This window comes from Solanum pennellii, chromosome 10 (genome assembly GCF_001406875.1).
Source record: "Solanum pennellii chromosome 10, SPENNV200".
Classification (NCBI taxonomy): domain Eukaryota; kingdom Viridiplantae; phylum Streptophyta; class Magnoliopsida; order Solanales; family Solanaceae; genus Solanum; species Solanum pennellii.
In genome coordinates, this window is record NC_028646.1 from 26,010,468 (window position 1) to 26,025,001 (window position 14,534).

Here is a 14,534-nt window from a genome sequence, read left to right on the forward strand (position 1 = left end):
CTCCTAAATAAGGGAAAAACCACGACCTGACACTTCTACAACTTTGACTGCCATGATACAGCTCCCCTTGAAAATGTAAACAAATATCCAGTAGTGGATTTTCTATTATCGAGGTCACCTGCCATATCAGCATCAGTATAGCCCTTCAAGATTGGATCAGATCCTTCAAAACACAAGCAATCTTTTGTGGTACCTCTTAGGTACCTGAGTATCCACTTAACTGCCTCCCAGTGTTCTTTTCCAGGATTTTCAAGGAATCTGCTAACAACACCAACTGCATGAGCAATATCAGGTCTTGTACACACCATCGCATATATCAAACTCCCCACTGCTAAAGAATAAGGAACTTTAGCCATTCCCTCTTTCTCCTCTTTTGTTGTAGGACACATCTGTTTGTTCAACTTCAGATGACTCGGAAAAGGCGTGCTAACAGGTTTAACACTCTTCATGTTGAAGTGTTCTAGTACACGTTCAATGTACTTCTCTTGAGATAGCCACAACTTTCTTTTTGTTTGTTCTCGAACAATCTTCGTCCCTAGAATTTGTTGTGCTGGGCCCAAGTCTTTCATGTCAAATGACTTGGACAAATTTTTCTTCAACTTTGCAATCAGCTCTTTGTCTTGTCCTACAATTAACATGTCATCCACATACAACAACAAATTAATAAAATTGTTGTCAGAAAATCTTTGAAGTATACACATGGATCAGAATAGGTCTTTGTGTACGTTTGACTTTTCATGAAAGAGTCAAACTTTTTGTACCATTGCCTTGGGGCCTGTTTCAACCCATAAAGACTCTTATTCAATTTGCACACCATGTGTTTTCTTTCCAGATACTTCAAATCCTTCTGGTTGCTCCATATAAATCTCTTCTTCCAAATCTCCGTGAAGAAATGTAGTTTTCACGTGCAATTGCTCCATTTCAAGATCTAGACTAGCTGCTATGCTCAAAATAGTTCGAATAGAAGTCATTTTGACAACAGGTGAAAAAATTTCATCAAAATCAATACCTTTCTTTTGTTCGAAGCCTTTTACAACCAATCGAGCTTTGTACCTGACCAACTTGCCATTTCCATCTTTCTTGAGTTTAAAGACCCACTTTCACTTAAGCACTCTTTTGCCTTTTGGAAGTTCAACTAGCTGGTATGTGCCATTTTTCTATAGAGATCCCATCTCTTCGTGCATGGCTTTCATCCATTGGCTCTTTTGTGGATGAGACAACACCTCCTTAAGACCTTCTGGCTCACCTTCATCATTGATGAGGACATACTCTGAGGAAGGGTATTTGGTTGATTTTACCCTTTGTCTTTCTGATCTCCTCAGAGGTTGAGATTGTTCTTCTTCTTCTGGGTACTCCATTTGCTCGGTACTATCACCAAGTTGCTCCCCTTGCTCAACAATCTCATCAGGTTGCTCTTCATGTTCAACAACTTCATCGATAGTACTTTCTACACTTATGGGATGGTTAGAAGTAGAAGGAATGGTTACAATATTAGAGACTATACCATTCTTTTTATTGGCCTTCTCGGATAGATCATCATCAGTTCCAACTTCACTTTCTCTAAAGATTACATCTCTGCTTCTAATGACCTTCTTCTTTACAAGATCCCATAATCTGTACCCGAACTCTTCATCTACATATCCAATGAATATGCAGGGAACTGATTTATCATCTAGCTTGGTTCTCTGCTCCTTCGGTACATGTGAAAAATCTTTGCAGCCGAATACCTTTAGGTGCGAGTAAGACATCTCCTTATTGGTCCAAACTCTCTACGGAATGTTAAACTCCAACGGAACTGATGGACTACGATTAATAAGACAACACGCTGTCCAAACTGCTTCACCCCAGAGTGTCTTAGGTAATTTAGCCTTCTCACCTTCTCAACAATGGTGCGATTCATTCTTTTAGCTACACCATTGTGTTGTGGGGTTCCAGGAACAATCTTTTCATGTCTGATTCCATGGTTTGAACAGTACTCTTCAAATTCTCTTGAAGTTTACTCACTTCCATTGTCGGTTCGGAGACGTTTTAGCTTTCGACCTATCTCTCTTTCTATCAGAGCATGAAACTTTTGAAATACTTGAAACACTTGATCTTTGGTTCTCAAGATATAAACCCACAATTTTCGGAAAGTGTCATCAATAAAGGTAACAAAGTATTTATTACCTCCTATCGATTCTATCTCCATTGGACCACAAACATTAGAATATACCAAATCAAGTATATTCGACTTTCTTTCAGATGATGTCTGAAATGAGACTCTATGTTGTTTACCAAATAAGCAGTAGTTACAAGGTTTTATCGTTGTACCTTTGGCAAAAAGAGATGAGTGATTTTTTGGAAAGAATTTGCAATCCTTTCTCGCTCATATGACCCATTCTTTTATGCCATAAATCTGCAAAATTCTCTTCGTGAGCCGCATTTAATTCACCTTGATATATTTCTGCATTTGTCCTGTACAACGTGCCACTAGCAACTCCTTTTGCAATCACCAATGCCCCTTTGGTGAGTCTCCATTTTTTATTTGCAAAGTAGTTCTCATATCCATTTCGGTCCAAAGCAACTCCCGAGATCAAGTTCATCCGCAAATCAGGTACGTGGCGCACATGTTTCAACACTAAAATGTGCATCCAACATTTGTTTTTAAGCAAATGTCTCCGATCCCCGCAATCTTTGAGTAACTTGTGTTAGTCATTTTCACATTGCCAAAATCAACGGCCACATATCTGCAAAAAGGATCTCTTACCGGTGTGGCATGGTAAGATGCTACTGTGTCGACCACCCATTCCGACTCTACACCTGCCAAGTGCATGCATCCTTCTTCCTCATTTATGAGGAGAACAACATTGTCATTATTTTGCACCATGAAAGCTGTGTTGTCATCATTCTTCTGGCCGCTGCTTTCCCCTTTGCCCTTTTTTAGATTTGGACAATCTCTTTTGAAGTGTCCTGGTTGATCGCAATTGTAGCAATTTCTGGCCTTCTATTTTGATCGGACCTTGGACTTTCCACAAGCTTCGGATCTACCATAGTTACTTGATCTCCTTTAGTAACCTCTGCCTCTACTTTCCATGATGAGAGTCTGTCCGTGATTTTCAGGCCTTTTTCTCATCTTCTCATTAAGCAAAAGGGCTGATGTGACATCCTTCAACTCAATAGAGTCCTTACCATGTAAAATGGTTGTTTCTAAAGTATCGTAGGAAGATGGCAACGAGTTTAGGAGCAATATGGCTTTATCTTCATCCTCAATCTTTACTCTGAGGTTTGCTACTGCGAGATTAGTCCATTAAGTACATTTAAATGAGACAAAAAATTTGTACCTTCACCCATATGTAGTGCATATAACTGCTTCTTTAGGTACAATTTATTTGTCAGCGTTTTGGACATATATAGATTTTCTAACTTTGTCCAAATGCCACATGCACTCTCTTCATCGATGATGTTATTAACTACATATGTTAAGTGCAATCTAATTGCACTAGCAGTCTTTTCATCCATTTCTTCCCAATCCCCAAGTTTCATGGATTCGGGCTTTTTGGATTTGTCGCCTAGTGCCTTCTGCAAACCCTGTTGGATGAGCAAGTCTTTCATCCTTCTCTGCCACGTCGAGAAACCGCTATCACCTTTGAATTTTGCTACTTCGTACTTTACTCCAGACATTTTTTTTCAACCGAGTATAGTACAATTAGCTACAAAAAATATTTCTGTTAATGAGCAGAACCTGTGCTCCGATATCAATTGTCCATAACAGAAATAATATTTGCGGTAATAAAGGCAATAAATGTGGAACACAACAATACGGTTAATCAACGAGAATAAAAGAGAAATAATAACACCAAGATTTTACGTGGAAATCCTCCTAAATAAGGGAAAAACCACGACCTGAGAGGAGCAACAAATATCACTATAGTAAGAATTTTACACTTTTATGTCTGAGCAAAACTCCAAAGATCACTACACACTCAAAATAAATAACCCTCTTTTGATTTTTCCACCTCACTATAATATCGCTCACACTCTCTATTTTTCCTCACAGATTATTTTCTTCTGTGATGCCTCACTCTTCTTTTCTCTCCTTTGTAATTTTTTTTTGGTGCGCTTAGAATGAAGAATTGTCCTCCCTTTTGTTGAAAACAAATGCACTACCCTCCAAATGTGCTACAGAAGAAAAATAATTTTTTCTTCTTCATAGCTTACCTACTATTAAAAATTAAGTAAAGCTGAAAAATAATTCAGCACCAAATCTGCCAAACTTTGAAATTGGCAGGAAGCTATTCAATGTTTGGTACATGGGGATGGACCCCACATGTGAAACTATCCAAGAAATACATATTAATTAGGTTCACCTCACAAATGAACTTTGATGCTTAGGTGAAGCTATCTGTCCAAGTAAGAAAGTTAGGAAGATCCTCAGAGTTCTTCCGAAGTCGAGAGTAAAGTTGATGCTATTACTAAAGCAAGAGATTTGAATACCCTAGAATTGATGAGTTGTTAGGGAATCTTCAAACTCATAAGTTGAACAAGCAGCAAGATCTTTCTAAGAAATATGTGAAGTAGGAAAAACCTTTATCTCTTAATGTTTCTCAGGGTGAGCGCAATGAAGAAGACAATGACATGATTGACTTGACTCATATATTTCATAAGATTGTGAGAGAACATGATGATTTTATGAAAAAGGAAAATTCAAGTAACCTGGCAAATGCAAATGTTTTGTATCACAAATGTGTAGAGCTGTCAAAATGGGTTTGGACCGTTAGGCTGACCCCAACCCTTGAATTAAGTGGGTTGGATTTAATTTTTTTGGCCCATTTAGTAACAAGACTTTTTAGCCTAGCCTCATTTGGCCAACTAGCCCGTGAGTTATGAATATTTAAAAATACTTTTTATATATATTTTTAGTAGTGTTTTCTTTGTAATGTTTTTATCAATAAACTAGCAAGTTTTTTGTGGGAGGAATGGTGGCATGATCAATATTTTTTCGCTAAATCTTAAGTAGACTATTTTATATTTTTATAAGTATTCACCGAAGTTTGTGATTCATAAATATATTTTTGTAAGTATTCACCGAAGTGTGTGATTCATAAATGAAAATTTGTATGTATTGATACCGTGTTCATAGACGTTCGATACTGTTAGATACTCTTTCTAAGAGAGTAATAATGTTCATTTTTTGGTTGAAGGGCTAACTCTTGACCCACTTAGGGTTGGGTTGGGCTACTATTTAATTGGCCCTTTAATTAAAAGGATCAACCGTCCCAACCCGTCTAACTCTCTAGCCCATTAGGGTTGGGTTGTGTCAGCCCATTTTGAACTCGGTATAAATGTGGAATATCATGATATTAGAAATTGCCCTATGCACAAATTGGAGTACAATGATTATGTCAAATCTAGAGGTGGTAAGGACATGTGAATGGACAAATAGCAGATAAGTCGAATAGAGAGCAATTGCTAACTATGTAGTAAAGAAGGCTCTGGCGATCTGGGAAAATTCTTGGGGAGATTCAGAGGAATCTGAACTTCCAGAGAATGCATCTATGCTAGCCGTGAAGGATGATGAGGATGTCTTTGACTGCGTGTTCAGTTTTATATATGGGCAAAAATCAGAAGATAATGAAGTTTAATTTTAAGCAAAATCAATATGTGTACTCCATCAAAAACAGAGGAGTCTAGCTATTGTATGGATTTAGTCGATCTTTAAGTTAATCATGGAAAAGGACCTCTTAACCACCAACTTAGATATCTTTCAAGATGAAAAAGTTTGTTCTAGATCCTGGGAATCTAGTACTTAGAAAAATTAAAAGGGATGCATGAGTGTAATTCCAAGGGGGAAGATGAGGCTAGTAGTCTCCGACTAGAACTTGAGCATAGCCTAAAATATGTTGAAGTGAAACTGACTACGACTTTAGAGAGAAACATTAAGTTAGAGAAGGACTTTATCCGTGTCAAAGAAGAACTGAATAAATCTCTCAAATGGACCAGCACTTCTAATATGTTGATAAGCTTAAAACAATGGTGATATGGCTTTGTGGTGCTTGAAGATAGATCTTCCTTTCGACCCTCCACAACAAATACAATTTTTTGTGTGTTCATTATTGTCGTAGTGATCATCTTAAAAAGGACTATGCTACTTGAAAAAGAACTGAAGAAAAATTTTCAAATCATTTCAAACAAAAGAAAAAAAAATAAAGAATTGGGGACTTGGTGCTAGTCCTAAGTTGAAGAAAACTCATATGCCTTTCCGGACAAAAAAAAATCACTTATTAAATCATTGTCTGCGTATTACGGACTCAGACTTAAACGCGTTCCCAAAGCTAACAAGTAATTTGTCATGCAGGTGAGAGGTGGAGGAAACAGTCAACATTGGCTCATGGTCAATTTTGATCAAAATCAACCATTCATGTTTCAAAAGTTTCAAAATACGAAAATTTGTGTACGAATCAACAAACAATCAGGTGATTGAACTGTCAATCTTAACAAATCATAATTGACTTTTGATCACTATAAAAACGCTCTAATCGGTGAAAGAAATGCACTAAAGAAAAAATTATATCAAGGATAATTAAACTAATCAAGATTAAATGGTGCTCCATTAATATGTTACATAGTCAATAATGACGTGTTTATCTTAAAAAGACATCAAGAGATTTGAATAGTACCTTTTTACATTGAATATGTTGCATGCATGTGACTTTTTCTCAGTGGATTGTGATATTTTAGATAAGTAGAAATTTTTTTGATAAGACACAAATACACATGTTAATATTATCCTATGTTGCCTATTAAAAAAGATGGGTCTTCTCATTTTTTTCGTCGAATTTTCTGAACTTCTTTGTCATGTTTTCTTACAAAGAAAAATAGTGTTTTTGTGTGATTTGTTACCAACTTTGAGTTTTTATTTGCATTTGAGATACCGCTACATTATATATATACACACACATACATACATACATACATACATACATACACACATATATATATATATATATATATATATATATATATATATGTTTTATCCAGAGAGAAAGTAATTTATATGTTTTATCCAGAGAGAAAGTAATTTATAACTTCGATTACTCTGAAAGAATTAAATTTCTTAAGAACACACAATACATTTTGTAATTTTAAATATTTTATATGATAAAATTTTTAGTTTCTTATTTCCAATTTATTTTGAAAATCTGATTTATTGTTTTTAAACACAATAATACAGCAATAAATAGATAAGTAGATATTTGTCAATTATGTATGGCATAATAGTGATGAATCTCAGAGGCTTCCCATTTAGCTGATGCTGTTAAAAAGAAACAGATTGAAAAATATTAGTGAAGCTATAATTAATTAAGCATCGAGTATACTAAAACCTTGAAAATAAATATGGCAGGTATGCTTCTTGTTCATAGTAATTTCATCCATTTTTACTTGTTCACTGTATTATTGTATTGAATAAATTAGAATGCTTGAAAAATAAATATGGAAGATACTACTTCTAGTTCATACTCACTTCACCCATTTTTACCATAATATTATTTTGAATGTTTAACAATACTTGTCTAGTTTATAAAATTAATAAATAGTTTATCATTTTAATTTTTATGGCTATTTTATCCATTTTATTAAATACTATGAATTGTCAATGTATAGATTGACTTATATGTAGAAAACTATTATTAATTGGGCAATGGGAGTATTATACATCTTTAAAGATTTGTATGCACTACTTGAGAAGGATATTTTGTAATATTAATCATAAAAGTATTTTTCTAAATGAAATATATCTCCCTAACATCTCTCTAAATTAATAATCCACTAATTCGACATAAGGGCAAATCTGGAAAGAAAATGCTCCATACTTTTTATATGTCGATTGTCATGTTAAAACATACTCGTTATAATCATAGCACTATTTAACTAGATTACTGAAATACATGAATAGTTAATGATTATATGTCTTTTTGGAGTTGTAAGGTGAATTATATTGGAAGAAGGTTTATTAATGTCTGTTTAATTCTCTAAAGTGACACTAAGACAAAATTATTTCTCTTTTGGAAATAAATAAAGATTAAAAGGAGAGTTTACATGCTCATATCTCATATATATGACTTTAATTTGAAATAAAATACTTAGTGTAATCTGATATGTGGAGTTTAAAGAAAGAATGTACGAATAATTTTGTGGATAGTCAAAGAGGTTGTTTATGATAAACCAACTCAAAACAAATGTAATCAAAGTTCGATTGGAAGAAAAAAAAACCGACAACAAGATAACATGATAAACAAAACAAATGAAACAACGGCTAATAGTAAAAGTTAGTTGAATAAGATAATATACGCATACATATACAAACTAATACTACAATGCTCGGTTAGCTACGTATTACCATTGTACCCTTACTCTCGACCTGCTAGGGTCATATGCTAAAGATGTGTCATATCATGTCCGAAAAAATAAAAGGACTTACAGTTGGCAATTGAAGGTTGTTGAAATTGGGAAGTCAAGTTTGATACCACATTTGTGAGGAAGAGTTTGTAGTGCATCCTCTTTGAGGTTTGAGTAACGTTTAGCAGCATTCATTAGACAAATACATAATGATTTTTGATCACTCACTGATGGAGCCATACCTTTGATATTTCTAACACCATTACAGCAAGAAGGATAAGGTTGAACATCTTCAATTAGATAACTTATGCATGGTGACAAAGAATGTTCAACTTCATCACAATTTATTATGCCTTCTACATGTTGTACCATCAATATTATTATTGTTATCAACAATAATAATATTGCAACAACATTTCTCATTTTCTCTACTTTCATGTTTGTTTTGTTGAGAGAAAGAAAAATATATAAGTTTATGGCTTCTTGGTTGTCAATATACTATCATTGGGCCTTTCTTTTTTTATAATATAGAAACGTGTTCGTTGTTTACGCGCATTTTGGACAACATATTTGCTAATAGCTTTCGTATGATCATAAATTTTGAATTTGAACGTGTATGTTTTAAAAAAATAAATTCACCTTTTCTAAATGAAAGTGAAATTTCATCTCGTTTTTGTACATTGAAATATTTTTCAAGACAAATTTTCAAAATATGATCTTAAATCTATGACAAAACTTCATCTAGCTAACTAGGGTGTAACCTAGTGGTCAATGAAGTGGTTGACAACCTTGAAGTCTCAGATTTAAAACTCAGTGGAGACAAAGAACGCTAGGTGCATCTTCCCATCTGTCTTCTATTGTTGGTAGAGATGACAAGTATCCGGTGAAATTATTCAAGGTGCTCCAAAGCTAATACCACGTTCGGTGAAACTCTACCTTAACGAGTAGTTTTGTGTGTTTCCTAAATAAAACTCATGTAATTTTTTTTAAGTAGTATTTGTACACTATGTAGCACACATGTAAATTTCTTTATAACAATAATCTTTTCATGCTTCAAGTTTTTCAACTATTCTGTATTTTTTTTGTTTTTCTATTCTTCTTGTAACAGGAATTACATCAGCTCTTCTGTTCGGTTTTAAAGTTCAATTTTTTGTTAGTTTCTTTCTGCACTTGATAATGATGATGATCTCAATTCTCAATTGTTGTTATGCTTATTTGGATTTTCCCACATAAAGTGATAATGATAATTTTGGTGCAAATTTAGTTGGGTTGAAATTAAAAATATTAAAATAAGATGAAATAGAAATTTGGTTGGGTTTTGACCTGCTCAAGGTTATTTTGGACTTAAGTGGGCTTAAAAATGAATTGCGTCTTGACCCGTTCAATTCGATCCTCTTAATCTCAATAATTTTAATATATTTTTATTTAAGTTTTATGACCACAGTTTGAATTTTAACTCAATGGATAGATAAATCATATAAAAAATATAAAATAGATAGTAATTCATATATTTAATGTAGGAACATATATCAATGCAAACAAAGAATCTTAAAATTGATTAAAATTAGAGATAGATTGAGTTTAATTGAGTATTCTCTTAAACTGGGTTAATGATTGAATAAACTGAGATTGAACTCTGTTGAAATTATCTTGAGCCCAATCTTTAAAATTTTGAACGAATCGAACGAACTATCTTTAATTGGCTCATTTTTAACACCTATAAGGATGATAATTATCCATGTTCAAGTGGAAACTTTTCTCTCCTCATCAGGTGCGGCTCAACCTAATCTGTTGCGTGCCAACTTGTACTTTGACGATAAAACTTTATAGTTTTTCTTAATTTATTAAAAAAAAATTATATTTTTTTTTATATATCACTAGTTATGCCTTGAATTACAATAAATAATAAGACTTTACTCATGGTAAAATCTTACTAAATTAATATAGTTGGTATCATAAAATATTATTATATTTTTAGAGACATTATTTAACCGATAAATTAATATTTATTATTTTAAGAATGTTTTGAGATTCAAGATGTATTATCGTAATTATATTAGAATATTAAAAGGCTTATGAAGTGAGACAAACTCATCCATGAAAGATTAATATTTTGTATGCTATCAATTTCGTAATGCCGGCTTGGACGACAAATATAATGTTTATCAAGAGACAATAACAAATTATTTTTGACACGGCAGTAAAATTTGCTTGAAGGATGAAATCTTAGAGAATTTGAATGAACCCACTTGTGAAAACATCATTCATGAATTTGAGGTCATGATTAATGATCTCAATTACCAGAATAAAATAGACGTCAATAACTTATTGAATTACCATAGGAAAATGATATATGTTTAGAGGTCCGGAACTTAGAAGAAATTGTGGAACTCATAAAAAAATAACGTTGATGATGAAATTGTGTTGGTTCTAAAGGTGTGAACATGAAATGAAGGATTATAACTCTCCTGAAGGATTGTGACTTTGTCAAAAGGCTGTGACCTTTATGAAAAGTTGTGTCATTTCTAAATGGTTGCGACTGTTTGAAAGGTTATGTCTTTTCCAACGGGTTGTGACCTTTCTGAAATATGGTCTTATTTCCAAAGAATTGTGACCTTTACCTTTTATTGGCTATAAATAGAGAGATTTTCTCTCATGTTCCTGCATCGAATTTTTCTCTTCTTATGCAAACATTTCTTACAAAATAAAATTGATCGATCATGTCAGTATGTATGATTCGTTGGTTCTGTTGATTCATATAGTTCGTTGTGTTTTTCTTTTCATTTTTTAAATTTTCTGATTTGCTAATCTGAATACAGGAGTAACAAGCTTAAGAATTTAGTATTGATGGTATTTTCTGTAGTAAGGAAATTACTTTTATTTTCGGTGTTCTCTTTGTTGGAAAGAAGATGAAGAAACAGAAAATTATTTTATAATATGATAAAAGAGATTTGAGATGAATTAGTACTACTTTAATATGTTTGAGTATATTTTCTGTAGTAAGTTTTTCTTGGATGGATAAGATTAATCTTATTTTCTTTCCAAGTGCACTCAAGTATTTCATCCCTTCAGTTTTCTTTTCAATAAGAAAGTTATTTTGTTCATAAAGGCTTAGATGAACACTTTAATGAACATATGTTGTCTCCTAACAATATTTGAACTTGAGTTTAGTTTCTTGTTGAAATCCAATGTCTTTTAAGGAAAATTGAAATATGATGAACATTGGGAAAGAAAGAAATAATTTGTAAGAAAAGTGTCTTGCATGGAATCATTGCTGATAGATAGAATATGATTCATGAGAGGAATAATCAGGTTCTATTTTTGTTTTCCTTGATTATTATTTTTTCTATCCTTTTTATTAAATTATGAGAATTATTTCATAAATGTTAGGATAGATTGTCATTATGTGATGACCTCAGAATATATCTTTATTATTAATAATATATATTCTGTTTATAGAGAGGAAAAAACATTTTGTAGTTTTCTACTCCATGTGAAATTTGATTGTGTCTCACTTTTGGACACTAAAATCTTCTGTTTTTTTTTAACTCCATTGGTATGAAGAATATAAGAACTTCATGAACAAATCAAATTGTGCATTGGTTCAAAGAATATAGAATCTTCACCAACTTGTTAAATACTCTATTTGAATGAATATTCTAACTTGAATAGTACAAAATCTTTGTCAGGAATACTAAGGTAAAGAATTCAAAAAAGATAAAATTTTCTTCGTTAGCTAGAAACAATGTTGTATTTGAGGTTTCTGGAGATTAAAACTTTTTTGATTTGTTACTCTATGTGAATGTGAAAAGAACTTCATCAGAATTCGAGATTCATTTGGTTAATTAACGATTAGAAGAATATAAAAACTTCATCATTAAACTAGAAACAAGTTGTATAAAGATTGAATCTTTATTGTTAGTATTTTAAATAGTAAGTGGTATGTCTAATTGTGACAGAAAGGGAAAAGAACACTAGTGACATAAAAGTAGTGATTTTTGTGCATGTAATGGGTGTTTATATGGATTAAATCTCCAAAAGAAGGCTTCGTGTTGTCAATGTGTATTTGATGGTATATAATTTGAAAGCATGAAAAAAAATGCGAAAAATATTTCAAATATTTGAAAAATATTTTTGAGAACATATTTAAAATGTGGGGATTCTTTAGTACTTGTGATAAAGACAAAATTAGACTTACTATCTAATCAAAATTTGAATAACAAGATATGAAATATAATGACTTTCTTGTATTATGTTAGACCCATAAAATTTTTGGAGTATATTTAATATTGTGGTCGTTGAGTCTCTCTTTACTAGTATATATGATATGACTAGTATAAAATCACAAAATTATATTACTCGTTCGAAACAATTGTTTTCTTTGATGAAAAAGTGTCACTTAAAATATTGTGATTTTTCATGAAAAAATATGTCTATTAAAATAAATTTATTTGTATAGACATGAACATTGGTGAAAAGTGATCTTTTATGTTTGTGTTGTAAAACATTTGAATCATAAGACTATGGTCATGGGTAATTTCTTTAACAAATTGAATGTTATGGAAAGGTCCTTCTGAAAAGGACATCTGACAAGATATTGATTTTGAAACAATGTTTTTATTTGACAAAGTTATAAAAATGTAAAGAACAAAATATCTGTAAGAAAAAGTTATCGCACGGAAGATCTTTTCAAAACAAGTATTTCTGTTTGTTCTTACTTGCTTGAATCAAATTGTTTGTGACTTGAGCACTTTCAGACATGTCAATTACAAAACCTTACAAAAACTGATCAACTTAGAAGTGTTGTCTAACTTCTAGTGCAATAAATCAAAATGTCAAGTATGTGTAGTTGAAAGGAATTCTAATCCCTTAGAATTGATTTATGTCTATTTGTTGAATGATAAGGATGAAGCAAATGAAAAATATAGGCAATATAAAACTGAAGTTGAAATTTAGTCAGATAAAAAGATTGTCATGATTAGAAATTGTAGATGTGGAGAATATGAATATTCTTTTACATTAAATATATTTGGAAAATTGAATCATCCATTATATTACTGCACATACTCACCTCAATCTAATAAAATTGTTGACAAAGAAAAAACGAACTTTAAAGGAAATGTTGAATGTCCTACTTATAAGTTCAGGTTTACCACAATTTTTGTGGGGAAATACTATCATTATAGCAAAAGAGAAGAAAAAAAATTGTATTTTCAGAAAGAGAGAAACAAAAAGTTTTATTTGTTCAGACTTTGTTGTATTCAGGTAGAAAATTATTTGTCGTCCCTTAAAGTATATACAAGTAATAACTCTTGAAAGACAGTGATCTAACAATTTCCAATATAGTATGAGAAATGAAAATAAGAAAACTATTCCCAAACGGGTCAAAATAGGACCTAAGACTGTGGTTTGTATGTTCATTGGATAAGCTTTTGTATGTTCATTGGATAAGCTAAAAATAGTCACTACTAAAAAAATAGTGTTTAGCGACGGATATTAGTGACAACATATTTTTTGTCACTAAATAACAGCAGATCAGCAACGAAATAGCCATTCTGTTGCAAAAATTACTAACAATTTTTTGAGTTGCACAATAGCGACGGATTGGCGACGAAATATTTTTTTGGGCGCTATAAAATAGCGTGAAACTTTGGCGCCCTAATTTTCGCTAGAATTTTGCAACAAAGTGGGTGTGACAAAATTTATTAATTTTTTGCGACGAAATTTGTGACGGAAAATCATTGCTAGATTAATAAATATATTTTATGAATTTTAAATTATATCGTGACGAAATTTTCTGTCGCGAAAATCTATTCTAAATAAATAATTTTTTAGTAGCAAAGGATGTCATAATCCGTTGTTAAGTTTGTTGCAAATATTTTTAACTTAGTTGGAACTTTATTAACTCATCTCAAAACAAAAAGGGAAGAACAGAACATTTTTCCTAAAAAAATAGGGTTTTCTTCCTCAGGTGAACTCCCGTTTCTTCCTCAGGTGAACTCTCATCTCAACTTCTGTCTTCTTCATCCTCATTCTAGAGATGTTCTCGCGTTTCTATTGTCTCATGTGAAAGGCAATTTCTCTTTGTTCATCTATGTCCATCTCCTCTATGGAAGGCATGGTGGTGCCGTGATTCTCTTGCCGAGATTTATGGTTGT